Here is a 22,387-nt window from a genome sequence, read left to right as displayed (position 1 = left end):
CTAAAACCTTTACTGAGTTGAATGTTCAAGATGGATTGCTGTACTCATATCACGTGTTTCATGTGGTTGGGGGTGGCTTGAGAAACTGATAGCAAGCTGAGCATCTCTCCCTTTCACTTTACCTGTGTGTGTGTGTGTGTGTGTGTGTGTGTGTGTGCGCGCGCGTGCGCGCAGCCTTCCCATGTGGTAATTTGGCTTCCTCACAACATGGCGTTCTCAAGATAGTCAGACTTCCAACACTGGGCTGACTTTCCCTAGAGCAAGCATTCTAAGAAACCCCCAGAAGCTGCAACGCTTCTTATGACCTAGCTTTGGAAGTCACTTCTGTTGTAGGCCAGATTCAAAAAGAATAGAACTAGATTCCTCTCTGTGGGAGAAGTGGCAAAGAATTGTGGCCATCTTTATTCTTCCACGGATGCTACGGGTCAGTGTGCCTTACAGAATCATGGGGTATTTTTACCTACAACAGGATATGCTTGGTCTCGTGGAAACAAGAGAGGAGTCATTGCAAGTCTAGCTCAAAAGTATATATTTTGACCTAGAGCTACATAAGTCAAGGCCTCCTTGTGCTATTGCAACATTTTACAACCCCTTCCAAGAGCGCTATCCTTGCGCTCTACCCAGCAGCCAGACAGCCCACCTGATGGGATTGCCAAGGTGCAGGCCTATTCATGGGGCCTTCACCTGGGTTCAAAGATCTTTGTCTTCCGTCCCTTGTGCAGTGATAGTAATTTCACTTTCTTCTTGTGACATGCCGGGAAGTTCTACATCCTCTTGTGACTTTCTGAAAGTTCCCAAGCAAATCAGAGCTCTCTCAGTAGCCTGGAAGCAAGACTATTCCTTGGCTCTTCCTGGTTTACCTAGAATCCATCAGTTATCAGATGTCAGCAAACTTGTTCTGCCAAGGGCCAAATGGTAGACATCTTAGGCTTTGCAGGCAACAAGTCTCTGTTGCGATTACTCAACTCTGCCGTTGTAGCCACAGACGATACATAGATGAATGGGCGCGACAAATAAGACTTAGCTTACAAAAACAGGGGACTGGCCAAATCGCGTTGGCCAGTTTGATCCGGCCTCACGTATAAGTATTGCCGATCGCCCCTACGGGAAACCTGAAGACAAAAAATCCTAAGATGAGAGAAACTTCAGCTTTCACTTGGAGATTTTGTTTAAAAGATAAAAATAATAGGATCTCATGCAGAGCACAGGATAAAATATCAGCCAAGGAAATTTTCATTCAAAATCTTCCACACCCTCAGCTGGAAGCCAGAAAAAAAAAAAAAAAAAAGACAGAGAGAAAAACCATCCTCAAATTCATACTGAATTTGTACTTTTAAGCCCCAACAGGTTTTCTTCCTATTTAAGTGCAGACTCTGAATATTCATAACAAGTTTAAACCCCTGTATTGTGTTTTTCACATGACAGGAGTTCAATTAATGCATTTGAAAATTAAATCAGTGTTTTCTAAAATGTGAAACGTACACCTCTGGTAATACATGAGATTTGAGGTAGGACAGTTAACGAATACTTTTTATTTGAACTTTATTGATTGTAAAAATTATTTTAGTAAGTATTTTAAACATATAACAACCACATGGGACCTACTTTACAGATTACTTTACAGATGCCGCTTAGGATAAGGTAAAGAAGGGATTTATGTTTTTAAAAAGTGAGTTCATGCAAATAAAATTAGTAAAGAAAAATAATACTAAAGATAATATGAGGAGATGGAAAAAATCACAAGGACAGTAATCGAATTATTCTTTCTTGGGAAACACTGGAATAAATGTTTCCTATCCCACCCCGGATGTTGAAGCACTTGGCGAGGACAGGTACCGTGTGTGTTTTTGTTTATTCTTTGTTCTGTTTTCTTGGTCTCTCTCACCTAGCACGGTGCTTGCTACGTGAAAGGCCCACAATAAACAAAAAATGAGCGGAGAAATTAATTATGTTGTCACTCCGATTATTAGGCTAATTTTGAGTCATGGGAAGTAATCTGACATGGACTCAAGGATACAGTATTTCGGATGTTCCTAAGCACAGTCTGAAGTTTGCAGAGCGGAAGAGATGAGCTTGTTTAAAATCAGTCAATTAGAAGTGGACAGTCTCTTGGGATGTCTTTGCCAAGAGAAGCCCAACGGTGCCATAAATCAGGATGTCTAATTGAAGCAATGTTTTAGGAATTAAACAGCAATTAAATCAAACAGGAAAGTTTCTAAGGGACACCTTTGACACCACAGAGGGAAAGGTCAAAACAACCCCAAGAGTCTATGGGAAAAAAAAATGGCTTTCTTCCAAAGGCCTTGCCGGTTAATAATTATCAAAGACATCTGTGATTAAAATCCTCTTTCTTCCAAAGGTTTTATGATCTTGCCGTAGATTTCCCTCATGTAACACCATAAGCCAAAGCGGAAAAATCACTGAAGTATCACAAATGCAGCAAACCATGGAAAAAAGACTTGGAAGGGGAATGTGTAGCAAGAAGTTTGGGCCTGCCAAAAAGTGGTTTTGAGAAACCGGTTCCCAAAATAGATGGCATAACCTGTACCTGTTTAGCCAGTGAAAATAATTTGGGTCATTTCAACACTGATGTCACCAACTTCAAGAGAAGCCTAACTTGAAGGTTGATACTGCGTATGTGTGTTATAAAAGGTTTATCTAAACTATGGCAAATTCTTCCATAACGGTGTCTCCAAAAATGTGAGGCTTCTAGCGACAAGAGAGATGATTTTAGGTAAAATGTAAACAAAAAAATTACTTTCTTACTTTAGTAATTATATATCATCTTGTATAAATTAAACAGCAATACATCTAACGCATCCATGACATTGCAAATTATTGCTAAAAATGTGGTCAAGTTTTTTTTTTTAAGTACATTAATTTTTCTGAAAAGAATATTAAGGAGATAATTGAACATAGAGTTAACTCTCAAACATAGCAACAAGCAGGAGGGTTGTTTCCCAAATGACTGAGGCCTGTGAAACGCTCTTCTCTCACAGAGCTGTGACTGTCTCTAACACACAGTGCAAAAGAAGGAGCTTGTGTCCTTCATTTCCTAAAGTCCAACAAAGACACGACAAGTGATAATGGAGGTAAAAGGTAGTGGCTCGGAATTCACTTTTCAAGCTCAGGTTATCCCCACCGATTATCCCAGCGATCAGTTTGATCATGAGATTCGGGAAAAATAACCTTATTGCCAACACACAACAGTACAAGCCAGTCAACTCTTTTCTGCATATTTAAGATGGATTTATTTTGTGATGGTTCAAGAGAATAGCAGTTGACAGCATCTCTATTTTCTAATAAGAGTAACTATTATTATATTATTACTATCATTCATTTTATTAAGGAATCCTCTCTATCCCAAAGAACTGGGAAACAGTTATAACAGAAGATATTACAGTAATGACTGTGCTGGTCTCATCAGCTTGGACTGTGTTTTGAGCCCATAATATGCAGAATCCTGTGGCAGTGGTTCTAAGCCGGGGTCCAGCCTTTGGGAGCTCTGTGATCTGGTGTGACTCATTCATCCACTAAGCTTCAGTTGTAACATCTGTAAAATGGGGATAACGATTTCTACTTCAGATGGATGATTAAGTCAGAGAAGGTATCAAATGTGTACAAAATACGAGACATGCAGCGGGTTCATGGTACGTGTTCATTCCTGCTCATTTTCTAGACCTCTTCACTTTCTCTTTTACCCTCGCCATTCACCTGAACGATTGGCTTCCACCGAGCAGTTCTACTGCGTGTTAGCCCTGCTGTGATTCATCCGCAAATACCTGATACAAAAAAAGGTAGAAATGAACCCATTTGCCTGCCGGTGAAAGTCTACTGCCTTGCATATAATTTTCTGTGATGATCTGACTCGTATCAGCATCCTGAATCTTCGCACATCCATGCAACAAATACATACTGACTGCCTCCTAACCGCCACTTGCTCCGTGGTGGGGGAATCGAGTAATGAAATGCATATGTCAGCTGCAATTTTCACAGAGCACAAACTCCAGTGTGTGCAAAATCTAACTTGCTTCATTTCTTGGCCTACACATGAATTTAATTTCTTTCTTGGAGCCTTCGTTATATCTAAAGGGGAAAAAAAAAATACCTTCGTCAATGCAAGGTCGTCTCAGTTAATTCAGGGATTTCCCACTTGTTTTCTCTTGGGTTACCCCTAAGTGCTGAGGCCTTCTGTAGAGACAAGTCACGGGAGGGACTGGGGATTTGTCTTGTCCTCAGTGTTCCTTTTGTCCCCATGGCTGTTGGTGTCTGGATATGGTCCCGACTGGCGCATAGTAGGGATCAGTTGCCCCACGCTGGCATCCACTAAGGGGTCCACATTTCCAAATCCACCTGCTGCCCCACTTCCTAGTCTATGTCTGCCAGCTCTTTCTTCTCAGCTGAATTCTGCACACTTCTTGGGGACAAGGAGCCATTCCCCGAAGCTATTCAAAGACCACGAAAATAAAGACAGGCTGGCTCCCAGCGTCGTGGAGGGTGGAGCTCTGAGGGCTTCCCAGTACTGCAGGGTAAGAGTCTCCTCGCACCCTCAAACTGACCTGGGACACTCTTCCATGCCCTACCTAGACCTGACCCCACCTGGGCTGGGGCCGTCAAACGTCGGAGTCCTCTCTCAGGGACCCACCCCAGGGTCTCCCTGTCCTGTCTTCCCGGGAGACTCTTTCCCCTCACCAAACCCTGGTGCTGGGGTCCGGGCCGAGGAAGGACAAAGACCGGCTCAGAAAGTGTCTCGTCACGTCTGCCGTGTGCGCCAGGCTCCCAGTCTCTGACTCTCCAAAGCCCAAAGTTAGCTTTTCTCGCCCTCAGCTTCCTCCAGGCCTCTCCCCGACTAGATGGGGACAGTCATGGTGGCTAAAGGAACTGGAGAAGGGAGAAGAAATCAGTGAACCTGTCACGGGACCCTCTCCCCACGTGACCCAACACAACGCGGGTGAGGACAGGGACCCTGGGGGAGCACAGGCCAGCTGTGAGGGGGGTCAGACAAGACATAGAAGGTTCTGGATAATGATATTCAAATTGCTCTTCTCGAGGCCTGGTGGCCTTTCCCAGGCACTCTGTGGCTCCCTAGGGCCCGTGGTTTCCTGTCTGGCTTGTATCATTCACCGCCGCAGGAGAATATAGCTCTGAAGATTAACGGCAACTGCGTATGTGACTCCAAAACCCCAAACTCTCGGGGCCAGCGAGAAGCCCTGGCTTTTGAGGAAGGACAGAGTCCTCTGACTTGGGCTGGAGACAGGGCTTCTCCATTTCCTTGTTCTATGGCCTTGGGCAGGTCACTGCTCCTCTCGGCCTCAGTTTCCTCATCTGTAGAATGGAACCCTGATCCCTCCTTCCCGGGGCCTCTGGAAAATGCTTTGTATGCTAGGAAGACAAATGTTAGGCATTTTTTTTTTTTTTTTTTTTTTTTTTTTGAGACAGAGTCTCACTTTGTTGCCCAGGCTAAAGTGAGTGCTGTGGCGTCAGCCTAGCTCACAGCAACCTCAAACTCCTGGGCTCAGGCAATCCTCCTGCCTCAGCCTCCCGAGTAGCTGGGACTACAGGCATGCGCCACCATGCCTGCCTACTTTTTTCTATATATATTAATTGGCCAATTAATTTCTTTCTATTTATAGTAGAGACGGGGTCTCGCTCTTGCTCAGGCTGGTTTTGAACTCCTGACCTTGAGCAATCCGCCCGCCTCGGCCTCCCAGAGTGCTAGGATCACAGGCGTGGGCCACCGCGCCCGGCCTAGGCATCAGTTTTGCTAGTAGTCTGCAGTCAGCCTGAACACAGCCCTGGTCCTAGGATGTACCCTAGAAGTTCTACGGGGGTGGATTAATCCATGGCTTTTATTTTGTAGCTATTACACTGTTACTCACACACACAAAAAAAATGTTCATTTCCATTTCCTCCTAAATACCCCACGTATTTAAGCTTGCCAGCTATTTCGATTCTGGAAGTTTACCATGATAAATGATTAACTGTTCCCTTAATATAATTTCAGGAGGTACCTAAAAAGCACAGATTTCCTAAAAAAGCCATATCCTACTTGTGCAATCTGAAGTGTTCCCAGGACACTCCTCAGGATGACATGTGAGTTCCACCTGAGGCTCTGCGCTTCCCCCCTTTTGCTATTTTGGAAACCCGAAGACGTCTGAGCGGCGCCCTGGCAAGGCCCGGGAGACGGAACGCTCGGCCCGGCCAAGGGGAGGTGTGAGAGCCGGGCGGATCCCCGGGGGCCGTGAGATGCGGGGTCCCTTCCAGAAACCGGGAGATTTATGTGGGGAGCACACAGTTGGGAGCCGAAAGCCGGTTCTTGCTTTCAGACAAATGGCAGGCAGGGACGAGGGGGAAGAAAGGAAGACATTCATTACCGGAGGCGAGAGCTCTGACCGGGCAGGGAAACTCCAGGAAGGAGGGGGACAGAAATGCAGTCCCCAAAATTGCTTCGTGAATAAAGCCATTCACTCTTAGCCTCGTGCAGACGCATTTACCGAAATCAAATTAGGATCGGAAGACGGCATTTTCACTTGTTTTATTTTTTGCTGGGGAGGGCGTTATGGAGTATGTGTCTTCTATTTTTTTTTTGTGGCTTCGCTTTTACGGGTAGCGTCTGAAACGTGCGCCGATTTGTCATCTACTGTCCTGACAGCTAGTCCCACCTCAGCACTTCCCAGCTGTGCAACTGCAGCAAGGGGCTTGACCTCTCTGGGCCTGCGTTCAATTCGGTAAAATGTTTGCAATGCCTGCTCCTCCTGGCTGCATTATAAATGAAAATGCTCCCTGACCAGAAATGAGCTAACGCAGTAATGAGCCGTGTGGTACCTGCATTACTTAGCTTCCTTTGTTTAGACATAAACAGGGGATACATCGAAATCTGCAGTTACATGACGTCGTATTTGCACATTTCGAAAAATAGAGGAATCCATCCAGATCTTGAAATACAGGGAAAGTATTTCAGGTATAATAGAAATAATGAGGAAACAGGAGGCAGAAAGAAGATAAGCCTATCTTAAAAGGGATTTTTTTTTCACGTTGGAATGGCGTATTATGGGCTTAAGATATTACAGCGTCTCAGGAATGGAAAATAAGGGAAAACTCAGAGGTAGTACTACACAGACACCAGCTAAGTATGTATTTCCAGCCTCGTGGAAAGAAAAAGGCTAATAATGTCCGATGGTTGGGTACCCCAAGGAGAGGCGGGGACAGCCATCGAATGGGGAGGGGCCGGGTCTCCACCCTTAGCGGTCACGGGAAGAATGGAGAAACTGTTCCCATGCGTGGGGCAGGGCAGGCCTTCCTTGCAATTCTTCCCTAATATTTCTTTTATCCCCTGTCAGCCCAGGGATGTGTTTAAGGTGACCGGTAGAGCTCCGGGTTTAGCCCAGGGCTCCCACGCAGAGCTCCACTCAGTCGGGCAGCTCTTAGGGCAGCTGAGCTCATGCATGCATGCAGCTGGTGAGATTTCACTTCCCCGCAGTGCTGGACTAGGTGCTGAGCTAGGTGCTGAGCTAGGTGCTAGGGATCACCAGGACGAACAAAGCCCAGGCCCTGCCCGAGGCAAGAAGGAGCTTGGAACTTTGAAGAATCCGAGAAGGAAGCAGGGGAGGCTGGAATCTAGCGAGCAGAGCAGGGGCGTGGCCAGACAGGGGGTCGAGGAAGGCAGGGGCACAAAGGTGCTATCCCACTCCCACCCCGTGGCAAGGGCTGTAGCCCCGTGGTCTCAGCCTCGCCTTCATCTTTACAAGAATGTCCAGTCGCTGCACCCCAGTCGCAGCCCCCCAGTCGCGCCTGCTCCCCACCCCGGGAGGAGGCTGGGCCCCGAGGCTCATACAGTATTTGGAGGGACCCCACCGCTCGCCTCTGAGCCAGGCCCGAGACCCTCAGCTGCAGAGACCGGGCTCTGTATTTATGTAACAAGCCCTGCTCAAGTATTTTTAGGCCTACTGTTTAGAAACACACAGAGGGGGAAGAAAGAGAATAAATATGGAAATCAAATGTAAAAACTCTGGCTCTTGCAACCAGCTTCCTGGGGAAATTTTCCTCTGTGTTCTTTCCACTTCTTCCACTCAGCGGAATGACTGCTAGTCATTAAGGAAATCTGTGAGGAGCTCACGGTGCAGGAATTGTACACCAGGGCTCCCATCCTCATTTGCATATCCCATTTTTTGATTGGCAGCTGTACATGAAATGCCATATCAGTTGAAAGTATGTTGTGAGCTGGCACTAATGATCCTATGGCTCCAGGGAAACCTGCCATATTGTAATTTGGCTATCAGGCATGAAAGAAATAATTCTAAGTGCCAGGAATGCAAGACTGAATAAATGTTTCACTGCTGCAGGTTGTCAAGGGCGACACTTCTGATTTAGTATAAACGAATGCCCCGTTGCCTTTGGGGTACCGGGAGTTTGCATTGTATCTGAGCTGTGTGTATAAAACATTAGTCTAAGAAAATGGCTTCGGCGTAAGATGGGAAACAGAGGCCTGCTCCCAGAAGGCAGCGGAATGTTTACAACTAATCACTGGATGAAAGGGTTTTGCTACCTTCTATAATGACAGGCAAACAGGATTTGCTTTTCCTGAGATGGAGAATAATGGTTATGTTAACTCAGCCTCGCCTCGCCTTTTTTTTTTTTTAATGAAATGCTCTTTTGTAAAGAAAATCACATCTGTTTCCTTTTATATATGAAAGGGATATAAATTTTTCCCCCCTCCCTCTGTGCGAATAGCCCGTTGTGTACCTTGGAATTAAATAACCCTTTCTGGTGTCATCAGGTTTCAGAGGTCGGGAGTCGTGGCCGCCGCCTCCTTCTCCTCGGCTTCAGACCTCACACCTGCCTCGACAGAGAAGGGTCCCTAAGAGAGGGAGCGATCGCTTTCACGCGAATTTTCGTTAAGGCCCCAAAGCCCATTCCTGGCATACCTAGCTCCACGGGATCCCATTTTCCTTACAAACTCCCCGAGCACTGGCTGTGTGGAAGGTAGAAATCGGTTGTCTAAAAAGCAGCGCCCCCTGGGAGGGACACCAGGAGTTTCTTCCTACCTGTGACCATCCGGGTCCTGGTGCCAGGGTCACGTTAAGACCTGCTTTATCTGCCCTCGATTCTGGGTGCGACATGCTTCGAAGATGGCTTCCGCCTTTGGACTTCCTCACCTGGATGTCACTTAAGTACAGATTCAGGTACCCGTTGAGACACGACAGAACAGCAGTCACGGGAAAATGCCGTTTGTCAATTTGCACTCTAGGCAAAAGCCAGCTGGGGCACATCGAGGCAGGGCTGGGGACCGTCTGCACCTCTCTAGTCCTCAATTCTCTGGCTGGGAAGGAGCTGACCTGACGTTTGGGCTCCCCTCTTGAACTGGAAACTTCGTGACTGTGGCTCATCTACACGCTGAAGTGCCTCGCAGGTGGATTTGGCAAGAGTGGGAGTGAAACGCTACAGATAAGTTAAAAGCTAATTAAGAGTATGGTTAGATTTACCCATCCCAACCAAACCAACCTGGAAAACCCCCATTATACCAATCCTGTCAGCCATTTCACTGTTGCAGATGGCGTGGTATGCTTGTGATATAACACAGATCTCGCAAGATATAGCATCTTACAATGTTCCTATTCAATAGGCAATGAGTTTTAAAACTGTATGTAGAAAGTGCTGAAGATGTCATTAATTCAAACTCATGTTTCTTGTTTCTGCACTTTAAACGGCGCTCAAATTATTGGGTGGGCTTTCGGGACATAACAGTAAATGAGGCAGGGTCCTTGTTCTCAAGTAAGTCCTAGTTCAGTGGGAAACACACACCAAAACACACAAACAAACAAACAGAAAAACAAAATCTACCATGATGACACAAGCACTGGAGGATCATGAGACCAACAGTCCAAAGCCTGACAGTCAAGGTCACAGGAGAAAATGCCAATTGAAAAATATAGGAAGCAACTGGCCAAACTCTCCTCTGCACCTTTCAAAGAACAGTGTAGTTTAGATTTAAACTCAGGAAGCCACTTTGTGTACCCATTGTGTGCCAGGTGCTATATTTAGGTACTTTCACTTATATTATCTAGTTTAATTCTTTCAGTGGCAGATTACTCATTAATATTAAGATTACAGAGTCTCAATATTAAGACAGAATGAGGTGAACCCTATAGGCAAGTGGGAACGTACTAGCATGCATGACCTTTCCTCATTGGTTATGGGAAATTTTCTAAAGGAATGGATGTTTAAAGGCCCAGAGATCTGCCTATAGAGCCCCTCCCTGGTCTTCCTTCCTTTCAGGTAACTCAATATCTCATGAACATTGGCAGCCATAACAATTACTGAATGGAGCTAATTCTGCAAAACCTTTTACACTGCATCCCAGGGGGGCTTAAGGGACTTCCCAAGGGTGACTTTGTTATATGCAGTTTTTACCTTAAGCACTGACTTGGAGCCCAGCTTCCGCATGACCGTGTCACCACTGCTTGCCGGAAGGGTGATGAGGGCTTGGAGGAAACTGTGTCTAACTCCGCTTAAGGCCTGAAGGAGGGCTGGTCATGGAAGGCTTCACTGAGGTGGTGATTTTCCATAATGCATGAATTAGAAAAGAAAATTCCAGGTTGAGTGGCCAAGACTAACATATGCTAGGAAGTGACAAAACATGACTGGTTTGGAGTTGAAAGACTAGAGGAAAAGCAGTGGCAGAGGTGAAGCTAGCACAGGGGGCAGATGGCCATGCCCTGCTGTTGGGACGTTACTGGGCTGCCTACCTGCTTGCTTTCTCTAGACCTGTTCATTTTCAACAGGGGTAAGCTGACCCCCAGAGGACAACTGGCAATATCTAGAGTCATTTTGGTTGTCACAATTGCGGAAGGAGTACAGCTAGTGAGTAGAGGCCAGGGATGATGCTAAATATCCCTAAATGTCCCTAAATACAGTGCACGGGACAACTCCCCCGACAAACAATGATCTGGCCTGAAATGCCAAGAGGTTGTCAATGCCAAGGTTGACAAAGTCTTCTCTAGAGCATGGCTGCTTGTTTGCATGGTGGCATGGAATAAGTGAAAAGAGAGTTTAAACTTTGTGTGTTGGAATATGGATGTCTAGGGACAAATATTTATTTGGAATTCCTGTTTCTTTTGAGCTAGGGGTGGGGGGAGGCAGGGGAAAGAGCGACTTTAGAGAGAAATATTAACCTTGCAAATATGCACATTTTCAATTCACATCCTAGTGACAAGCTACAACTTGTAATCAGTATAAAATGATTTTCCGGGAGAGTAAATGCTTATTTTCACTGTCTTGATGTTGGCACTGGATTACTTGGTATTAATCCCAGGGTGACAGAGTCACATTTGGAAACCAGGAGATTTATTTGGATGTCTTATGGGGCCAGGGGCAGCCTTCATTTCACATCCTTGATCTTGGAGAATTTAAATAATAGAGCTGCTTTTCTATATACACAAGTGGTGTGAAAAGGAAGTTATCTACCCAAGACAAATTCCAAGAGGCAATGCAAAACCAGGGTAAGGAGGAAGAGAGGATGGAGATGCTGCCATATTTATTGTCAACCCCACGCTTAGCAGCAACAGCTATTAGCGCAACAAACAACAAACATTTATTAAACACCAGCAGTGTGCCTGCTCCCCTGGCACAAGAGAGCAAGAAATCTGAGAGTTCGTGCCCACTCGTTCCCGTGTACATCATAACAGCTTCTCCTCTGGCACGTGCTTCCACCGTGAGGCTACGCTTGGTATAAGTGTTCTAACAAAATTTTGTCACTATCATCTCTCGTGCATAGCTTTTTATCTAGGGAAAAGGCCAGCAAATTTTTTTTTAATAAAAAGCCAGATAGTAAATATTTTCAGCTTTTCTAGCCACTACTGGTCTCCAATAGAGTGTGAAGCAGCCATAGACAATATGTGAACAAATGAGTGGGGCTGTGTTCTAATAAATCTTTATTTATAAAAACAGGCAGCATGGCCAGATTTGTCCTGGAGGCTATAACTCACCAGCTCCTGACCAAGAGTATCTGGCACACTATTTTACAGCCATTGCCTTCTTAATACTTAAGCAATTCTATTAAGAATCATAAAACGATTCTTATGTTTTGATCCAGTAATTTCATATCACATAATCTAGTCCTAAGAAAGTCTTTAGATTTGCACATATAAGTTTTTACAAAAGATATTCACTGTCATAATACTTATAATAATGAAAATTTAGAAGCTATTTTATTGGCCAAAAACAGGGCATCAGAGAAATCAGAGTGATGAATATTGGGCCGTCTTTAAAAGTGACCATTCCAAGAAGCTTTCATGATGTTAAGTCAAGAAAAAGTAACATAGAAATTGTGCAAAACAGTTTGATCTCAATTAGATTTAAATCTACATATGCATAGAAAAAGAAAAGGAAATATACCAAATTTTTAAGTGTGGTTGTCTCTGAATGGTGAGATTATGGAGTGATTTTTCTTGTCAAAGACAGAGGCTCAGAGAGCTTAAGTAACCTTCTAATGGTCACCTGCCCAGCCAGTTAATAGCAAAGCAAAATCTGTCAGATGCCAAACACTTGCGCTCTTTTAATAATTCCACACTGGGATTGTTGGGATGATTAAATAACCTTATATACATGAAACATCCAGCAGAATGCTCGTAACATAGTAGGTACCGAACAAAGGGTAGCTGTTAATATCATTATTCTTTGTTCTAAGCAGTTCTGTATCTTGGTGGTGTGGTGGTTACACAAATCTATGCAAGGGATAAAACATCACAGAACTACACGTACACGTACACACACACACACACACACACACACACACACACACACAAATGAAGACATTGTGAAAACTAAGGTCTGAAGCCCAGTTAACAGTATTGGGCCACTGTCAATGTCCTGGCTTTGATACTGCGCTCCAACTATTTAAGATTGACGACTCCACTGGGAGAAACTAGGAGAATGTTACACGGGACTCTACTATTTTTATAGCTTCCTGTGAGTCCATAATTATTTCAAAGGAAATAGTTTTTAAAAATACAGTAGAACTTTTTAAAAATGCCAACTGCTTCCATAATTTGCATCCCATCCATTCAGGTAAGGCAGGAAAAGGTAGGGATGGTTTGTTACGGTTTATATAAAAGGTAAAACTGAAATGCTGTGGACTAATTGCTCTTCTCCAGGTCAATCAAAAAATAAATAGAAATAGAAAAATCAAGTCACTGGACATCCAGGATTCTTTCTTACCGGTTGCTGGCCCTACTGCAAAAGTTGTCCCATGTTTAATGGGGTTTATGTTCCCCTGACAAGGAACATGGCCCCTGCAGTTTAGGGATAGACCCGCCATCTCATCCTTTAGGCAGATGTGTATTCTCTGGACGAGAATCTAGAATTCCATGAGCAGATGTCCCCAGTTGACGTTTGCAATAAGGGGAAGCAAGGAACAAACAACACTCTCCAGGAAAATGATATTTACTCAAGTGTTTTCATGTTCTTATTAGTTTTATTATTTTTACATGTACTACTTGAAGCTAAAAATAAGTTTTATATAAATTAAGAAAGCTGGCTTAAGGCTGGTACAGTTATAGTTCTCCTTGCAAAAACTCAACTCACGAATTCACCAAATATTTGTTGAACGTCCATAGGAGCAGGCACTGTTCTAGATGCTGGAGATGAGGTCGTGCACTGGACCAATCCAGTTCCTACCCTTGAGGAATGTGGTTTAAGGTCAAAAAACAATTGGTTGTAGCCTGAATTTTTCCACTTGCTTGCTATTTGCCTTTAAAAGCTACCTGGGGCCTTAATCTCCTCTTCTTGGCCTTTTAGAGTGATGATAAATGCATGTGCTCACCAACTCCACTCGTGTATTCAACGCAAACATCACTAGCAAATCATGGCATTCTTTTCCGAGTTTCAAGGAAGACACACACTTGGAAGCCTTTAGAACAAATTGACTCTATTGTCATTCGGGGCTGGGTGCTTCTTTGCTGTGGAAGGCCGTCTAGCTCATTGCAGGATGTTTAGCATCACCCCGGCATCTGCCCTCTAGATACCAGCAGCACATTCTCACTCTGCCCCACATCTTAGTTGTGACAACCAGTGTCTCCAGGCATTGTCAAATGTCCCCTGGGAGAGGGGTAATGACCCCCACTGAAAACTACTGCTCTAACTATTGCTACCAATGATTAGAGTTAACAGCTAACCAAAACGAATTGCCATCTCAGGGTCAGATAATGTCTTCAGGTCTCTTCTGGTTCTTATACCCTGCAATGCCATCAGTTTGGGAAAAATGATCTGCATTGTTTCTCTTTTAATTATCTAGAAATAGAAGAAGGTTCTTGATAAGGAAACTGAGGCTCAAAAAGGTTAAATAACTCACCCAGGTTGCATAGTTATTAGGGGCAAGGCTGAAACGCAAATACACAACTTCCGAGTCCAGTGTGCCCTTCCCCTCTGGACTCTGGGCCTCTCTCAAACGACTCTGCCTGAAAATGCAGTTTTTTATAGCAGACAATCAATCCACAAGGCATTCAGGAGCTTGGACTCATGCTGAAGCATTTGACTTCCAGTCACTGTCCTGGGTTCCTTCTGTGTTTTTTTTTTTTTTTTTTTTTTTGAGACAGAGTCTCGCTTTGTTGCCCGGGCTAGAGTGAGTGCCATGGCGTCAGCCTAGCTCACAGCAACCTCAAACTCCTGGGCTCGAGTGATCCTTCTGCCTCAGCCTCCCGGGTAGCTGGGACTACAGGCATGTGCCACCATGCCCGGCTAATTTTTTATATATATATCAGTTGGCCAATTAATTTCTTTCTATTTATAGTAGAGACGGGGTCTCACTCTTGCTCAGGCTGGTTTCGAACTCCTGACCTTGAGCAATCCGCCCGCCTCGGCCTCCCAAGAGCTAGGATTACAGGCGTGAGCCACAGCGCCCGGCCTCCTTCTGTGTTTTTTAAACTTTCGATCATACCTGAGTGAATGGGAACATTTTCTTGGATGAGAAGTGGAAAAATCAGCATTATGGGCTCAAGAAACCAATCAGGAGCAAGGCCTTATGGGTAACATGAATAAAAATGAGGCCCAAACCCTGCCTTCGGGAAGCTGACAGTATGTAGTGTTGAGGGTGTGGGAATACACACATAAATTTTCATACAAACATCAATTCATTAAGGCTGGGCCAGTTTAACATGGGTGTTGTACGCAGGAGAAATGCCCATCCAAAACATAAAGATATTTGCAACACACTGTACATCTTTACTGGGGGCATCTGTTCATTAAAAACTGCTCTTCAATCTTCTTTACCCTCCCATGTCCCTCAAAGCTCCACTCCACATGACATCCCAGCTGTCCCTGACAACTCACCGAAAGAATGATCCAAAGTCCCCTCCAAACCCAGCCTCCACTGGCTCTGTTGCCCTTTGCCACTTCCCACTCACCTCTGTCTCGCCTTCCCACGCCTCCGCTCTTTCACGGTGAATGGATCAAGGCAGCATTAGCCCCAGGACCGCTCTCACCCATTTCCCTGATTTAAACACCAAGGCCTAGGTGTTGTGCTAGTGGCAAAGCAAAGTTCTCTCCAGTATGTGGGGAAGGTAGAGAACCTTTAAATTGAGGGAAGGGGAGTTCATTCATAAAAAAAAAAATAGGAGGTGAAGTGATATAAAGACTAAGGATAGACCACATCCAACCAGACCAATGGAACAATGTCCAAGTGAGAAAGCACTTCAAAACGTGCATGGCATAATATAGACTGTACTGGAGGCACAGTTTCTGGAGTAAGAAAAAAGTGACTTTTAACTTAAATTAATGGAATCCGCACCTGTGGGACTGGAGGTGATGAGTGAGCAAAGCAGAAGGAAGCCCGGATGGCCGCCCAGCGGGCCCGAGGACTCCGTGCAGGGAAGGGTCGGGTGTGCTCAAGGAGCCGGGATCAGTCGCTCAACTGAGGCTCCTTAAGTTTATTTCCTGTCTCGGGCATTCTGTGACACATTTCCAAATGGAAAAATCATTCCCCATCGAGCTAGCCAAATATCTTGAATAAATAATGCAGAAATTATTAAGACATTTTCCAGAGGGCCCCAGCATTTCCTGTCTTGACAATGGGGCTGGATTTGACATCGGCTAATTCATGAGGTTAAAAAGAACAGCTTGGCCAATGCAAGCTTCCCTTCCAAGTGTTTTTCGATAATGTGAGATTGTGTTGTGAGAGGATGCTTGTGATCGGTTTTTTCCAAACCATCTCAACATCTTTGATTAAGTCACGAGCATGGCCATATGGATGTGCCATTGGCCGATTGCTGGCCTGGGCTGTGGGAATGGGGAGGAACATTGAAATGAATTATGGCTTCACTGGTCAAGTTATAGAATATTAAAATAAAAGAAAAGAAAGGAGATATCTCAACAGCATGCAAGATGATTTTGTGTTAATGGGAGAGACACACATTGGAAGGTTTTAAGGTTCCTAAAAGGGAAAAATACAAAAATATCAGCTCATACGTATATAGTGGTTCTCATGTACCAGCTGTTAATCTAAGCTCTTTACACAGTTTATTCCTGACAATGACCCTGAAAGGGGCAGGTACTTATTCCCATTATACAGATGAAGAAACTGAAGCACAAAATGTTAAGTAACTTTCTCAGGGTCACGCAATGTGTACTGTCTCTCTAAGGAGCCTTTAGAGACAAAGACCAAGAGAAAAATGCCGATTCTTCTTACAATCCTATCAGTAAAATGAGAGAGAGAGAAAGCTTAGAAAATCCCACTCAAATCTCTAAAAATTACAGAAGTAATAATGCAACCACCTCATCATATCGTATCCAAGAACACTGGTTGACTTGTCCCAGATCAAGTGGAGGTAAACCCAGTGCTTGAATACAGTTCTTTTCACTCCCAGGAATCAAACAGGCTCCTGAGAATCAGTTTTCTCATCTGTACAATGGACAGCAAAATACCTACTTATGAAATGATAGATTATTTATCCAAGCTCTTCAGGAAGTAATAGCACGAGTAAAATATATTTTATCATTAGGAGTATCTGAAGTCAGACAAACTGATTGGAGTGAGTACTACCAATTATTATAGGTTGTATCCATGGGCAATCTAGATAGCTACCTAATTATCAGGTTTTTCACCTGTAAAGTGGCAATAATAATAATAATAATATTTCATGGGGTTCTAGTGAAGATTAAATAATATTATGCATGCAAGGCATGGCATGCACCGAGCCCTACCCCTTGCTCATAGTAAATGCTCAATAAATATTGGATAATAATAAAGAAATCATAGCTACAGCATGTGTTATGCTATGTTAATTACAACAAGATTGCAATACCTATTTTGATGAACCAGAGCATTATAGCTTGAGTAAGAAATAAAATAAATATGCAAACTACAGAACTTTAACCTAATAACGTGACCACTCCCGAAGTTTAGCATATTACTGGAAATCGCTAATGGAGCACTGCCCATTATTCATGATAGAGCAGTGAGGAATCATGCATAATGGAACAGAGTCCCTGCTAACAGCAGATTCACGCACGATAATTTAAACTTGTTTGTATGGAAATAAAGGACGAATCTTTGAAGTGAGCCTTAATGAGATTCTGCTTGATCTTCAGTGTATCCTGGGAGAGAGAGTTCAATTTTTCCTCCAGCACCCGACTCATGTTGGTAGCGTGTAGGAAAGAAAGGGCCGACTTAAATTATGAATGGCCCTTCTTGTCTTTGTGATAGCAGGTACGGAGTGGGGGCGCTCATCTGGGGGGCACCGGGGAGATGGAGGGAGACAACCACGGTTCTCCAAGGTGGCTTCTGGAGCCGAAACTTACAGGAAGACTCGGTGAGCTGGGGCCTCCACAGGCCTTCATCCTGGACCTTCCAGGACCAAAATTAGCCAGTGGGCCTGGCAGGGGATGCGGGGCGTGTCAGCGTGGCCCTGCACCTCTGCAAATTCTGCTCGTGCACGAAAGGGCTCTTTCCCACGCCTGTGCCGGGGTAGACCTGGCAAACAGCCACCTTGTCAATGATTGCTGGGCTGGCTACTGCCAAACTCTGAAAGGATCTGGTGGCTGGGCAACTTGGCCTGGCCGTCAGAAGGTTCCAGAAAGTGGATGTGCTTTGGTTGGCAGGTGAAGACAGTATGATAGTGGAGTTTCTTAAATCAATTCAAGCCATGGGCAAGGTCTACCTCATTAAGTGACCATTAAGTTCATGATAAGAAGATGATGACTATGGAATGCTGAGGCAATGCTGGCCACACACTGTAGAGTGCTGAGCCTGGGCTGGCCATACACTGTAGAGTGCTGAGCCTGGGCTGGCCACACATTGTAGAGTGCTGAGCTTGGGCTGGCCACACACTGTAGAGTGCTGAGCCTGGGCTGGCCACACAGTGTAGAGTGCTGAGTCTGGGCTGGCCACGCACTGTAGAGTGCTGAGCCTGGGTTGGCCACACACTATAGAGTGCTGAGCCCGGGCTGGCCTCACACTATAGAGTGCTGAGCACAGGGTGGGCCACACACTGTAGAGTGCTGAGCCCGGGCTGGCCACACACTGTAGAGTGCTGAGCCCGGGCTGGCCACGCACTGTAGAGTGCTGAGCCTAGGCTGGCCACACACTGTAGAGTACTGAGCCTGGGCTGGCCACACACTGTAGAGTACTGAGCACGGGGTGGGCCACACACTGTAGAGTGCTGAGCCCGGGCTGGCCACACACTGTAGAGAGCTGAGCCCGGGCTGGCCACACACTGTAGAGAGCTGAGCCTGGGTTGGCCACACACTGTAGAGAGCTGAGCCTGGGCTGGCCACACAGTGTAGAGTGCTGAGTCTGGGCTGGCCACGCACTGTAGAGTGCTGAGCACGGGGTGGGCCACATGCTGCAGAGCCCTCAATGCATGGGAGATGCCATTTCGTTTTTCTTTTTACCTGTATCACTTTGAGGGCTTTTTCGAGTCTGTGGCCTTTCAGGCTCAATTAACTGTAACTCAGCCTCTGAGACGAAGTGTGTGTTGAAGGAGACACAGCCTAACTCAGAGTCGTGAGGAACGACGTGTGTGGCAACTGTCGCTGTGCCGGGCTCCTTGCTCAGGACTCTCCCTACGCGACCCCATTTAATCCTCACCACAGCCTGTGAGGATGAAAATGCTGTTTAAGTTCATTTGACAGATAAGAAAACTGAGGCCCGTAAGGCGACGTTACTCGCCCACGCCAGCAAGTGGTGGGAACTGGGATTTGAACCCAGCAGCCATTTGAGTCCTGCCTCCACTTCCTTAATCGCACTCGACTGCCCGTCCCTCAACAGCGCCCCCTGTGGGAGAACCCTGGCCTGACCCAAGGAACACTAAGCCGCGCACGTGGGGCAGGGGACATCTCCACCCACCCCAGGTTACAGGTGTGTTATGTGACTCTGGGATGCTGACTCGTCCACCTCGGCTGCCCCCCCCCCACAGACGCAAGAATCCCATTCCCAACCTCTTTCGCCTTGATTTTCTAAAGAAAAGCCTCTTTTTAAGCTAATGTGTACTGAGCATTATGTGAAGAGGGTTTCATGCACGTAATCATTTAGCTCCTAAAACTCTTGTTTCTGCTTTACGATGAGGCTACTGAAGCTCCCACAGGTGAAGGAAGCAGCCCAAGGGCACACGGCTGGGGGGCAGGGTCCCAGGACACATCGCCGCGCCACCCACCCAGATGAGCACGTGTCGGACGCTGTTCTCTTTAGGGGGGGCAGCAGTGAACAAGACAGAGGTGTCCTGTTCACCTCCTCAGGGAGCCTGCACTCCAGAGAGGAGAGACAGGCTACGAACAAATACATAAATCCAACAAGACAGACCTGTGCCAGAGAGTGACAGTCCCATGGACAGTGCACGCACACACAACAATGATCCTGTAACATACTGTAGCCCATGAGATCATACTGTATTTTCACAGTGTCTTTTCTGTGTTTAGATGTTTAAATATACAGACACCTCTGTGTCACAGCTGCCTACCGTATTCAGTACAGGAACGTGCCACACAGGGGTACAGCCCAGGAGCAGTGGGCTAGACCACGCAGGCTACGTGTGCAGTGGGCTCTGCCAGTTAGGTTCGTGTAAGGACACATAATGATGAAATCACCTAACAACGCATTTCTTAGAATGCGTCCCTGTTGCTCAACAACATACAACTACACAGAGGTCATTTCTAGGAAGAAGGCAGCAGAAAGAGGCGGAAGAAGGGACGAGAAGGAAAAGATGTGCGTGGGGGCTGCTAGTTCGGATAGGGTGGTCAGAGAAGGCAGCCTGAGAAGGTCATATTTGAACCACAACCTGAATGAGTGGAGGCAAGTGAGGGAAACACATTCCAGGCAGCAGGATTATCATGTGCAAAGGTCCTGGGGCAGGAACGAGTTTGGGAGGGGGGCATGAAGAAGGCCCTTCTGCCCCAAGTGGAGTGGAGGAAGTGAAGGAGTCCGATGGGTGGCCCACATACGGCCACGGCCAACTGAACTGACAGCCTGTGTCCTGTCCTCTCGCCCATATACTGTGCATCTCCCCCAGCTGCCTCAAAGAACATCAGCTCCTATCCTGACACCCGCTTTACCTGGGGCTCCTCCCCTCTGCCACGTCCCCAGTTCTCTCTTTCCTTATGTTTAGATGATTACCGGACGTGGATGCTCTGAAATCCATTCCCTTTCTAAATAATTGGAATTAAACCTGGGTAGAGGTCCGCCAAGATGAGCAACGAGCACTCTGTGAGCAGCCTCTCTGCACGGCCGCAGGTGCCTGGGCGCGGCACGAACACCACACAAAGGGGGGCCAGCGCGGCCGCCCCACGGACACGTTGCCGTCTCTGGAGCCGCAGCATCAGATGACGCGTCGGTATTTTTAATGCTGAAGCAGATCGACGGTCGCGTCGCCAAACTCGCTGCGTACTCAGGCGTGAGTCTCAAACGGCTCTAGCTGCAGGTCTGAGGCTCCGCCGGCATCGACGCTCCGTGACAGGGGACAGTCTCCTTTGGCCACTTCCTTCTGCTGAGTACGTGCGTGCTTTACACTTCTGATTACTAACCACGGCCGTGAGCCAAAACATTGCAGTTAAAAAAAAAAACAGATCGTGGGATGAGTCTTCAAGAAAAAAGCTGTCTTTTAACAATCAAAATCTTTATGCATTTTGTTTCGTTATTATGCTAAGATGTTGAGAGAACCGCATTTTCAGAATTTAACCTGGTGTCTGAACACAGAAAAAAAAAAAATTCCTCCATTTATTCTGGCCCCGACTTTGTATCTATTCAATTACAATTTCCAGTCAACCACCCCAGCATTTCAGGGATGGCCTTTTTTTTTTTCTTCTTTCTTTTTTTAAAAAAGCAGGACTAGAATTTCATTGTATTGAACATAAATGGGGAAAAGTACATTGCAGAATAAAACTTAAAATGCTTTTATGGAATTTTCATTATAAGACTGCCTGTAATGGAGTTGACCTCATATTCACCTAAGATTTCTCTGGCTCCGAGTTCAGATTTCATGCCAATTAACATGTTAATGACATATATCATTTAAAGAGCCCATCATAACTTTTATCACATCATGTTACATCTATTTCCTTGTAATTAAATCAGAATTACAGGGTGTAATTACTTTTCTTTTCCTGAATACCCATTCCTTTTCAGACATTTAAATTCAAGTGCAAGTACTAAAAGACACTTGAAAGTAACAACCTAATAAAAATATTATCAATTAATGAAAGTGTTGGGTTTCTCCTACTCTCTTGGTTTCTTTTTGACAAATTCCTATCTCCCCGTGTACTTTGCATGACATGTAATGATTGGTCGTATCCAGTCAAATGCTTTATAAGCTCTTTAAATCCTCCGGGCCCTAGTCTCTATTAATATGCAATGTTCTCACACATAAATATAATTACATACAATTATTAGCGGGAAAGGATCAGATAAGGTTTATTAAGGAAATATCCTATAATTACCCGAGTCCAAGACTTCCCTTTACATGTTAATTCAGCCAAGGGTTGGAGTCTATAATCATTCCACCTGCAAAACAGCTATTGACTTTGATTTCACTTCGGGAAACCGATCGCCGAGGGCAGGATCAAAAAAGGGGCACCCCTTTGTTTAAAAGACTTAACCATGGATAATTCTACGGAAATTCTGGACTCAGAAAAATCTGGCCACTTACGGTCTTGCACACTCTCCTCAACATCGGGCTTAAAACTTAAAGTTGTATCCTACTAAATTTTGAACCTCATTGTAACTTCAAGTAATATCTAAGCACATGCACGCGACCTAGAGGCACGTGCTCTGCTGTGACAGTCCATTAGAGTTGTGTGGACAAAGCCACCAAGGATTGACGCACAGTATTTGAGGAGCGAGGCACTGGAATGCGGGTAGTAAAGCAACTCCTTTGTTGCCAGAGAGTTCTACGTACATAGATCCATT

General features: G+C 45.4%; 1 protein-coding gene and 1 long non-coding RNA gene across 4 annotated transcripts in view; one reads left to right on the top strand and one right to left on the bottom strand.

Moving 5' to 3' along the window:
- Positions 1-22,387, top strand: part of TSHZ2 (teashirt zinc finger homeobox 2) — a 437,987-nt gene that overhangs the window by 359,403 nt on the left and 56,197 nt on the right. The window lies entirely within an intron of this gene.
- Positions 3,471-22,387, bottom strand: part of LOC105864364 (uncharacterized) — a 60,124-nt gene continuing 41,207 nt past the window's right edge. The window contains exon 3 of the long non-coding RNA XR_012923674.1: positions 3,471-3,553. This is a non-coding gene — a long non-coding RNA (uncharacterized LOC105864364). The remainder of the gene's footprint in view (positions 3,554-22,387) is intronic.

This window comes from Microcebus murinus, chromosome 16 (assembly GCF_040939455.1).
Source record: "Microcebus murinus isolate Inina chromosome 16, M.murinus_Inina_mat1.0, whole genome shotgun sequence".
NCBI lineage: Eukaryota > Metazoa > Chordata > Mammalia > Primates > Cheirogaleidae > Microcebus > Microcebus murinus.
Note: the sequence above shows the minus strand (reverse complement) of the source record. Positions and strands in the feature narration are given on the sequence as shown.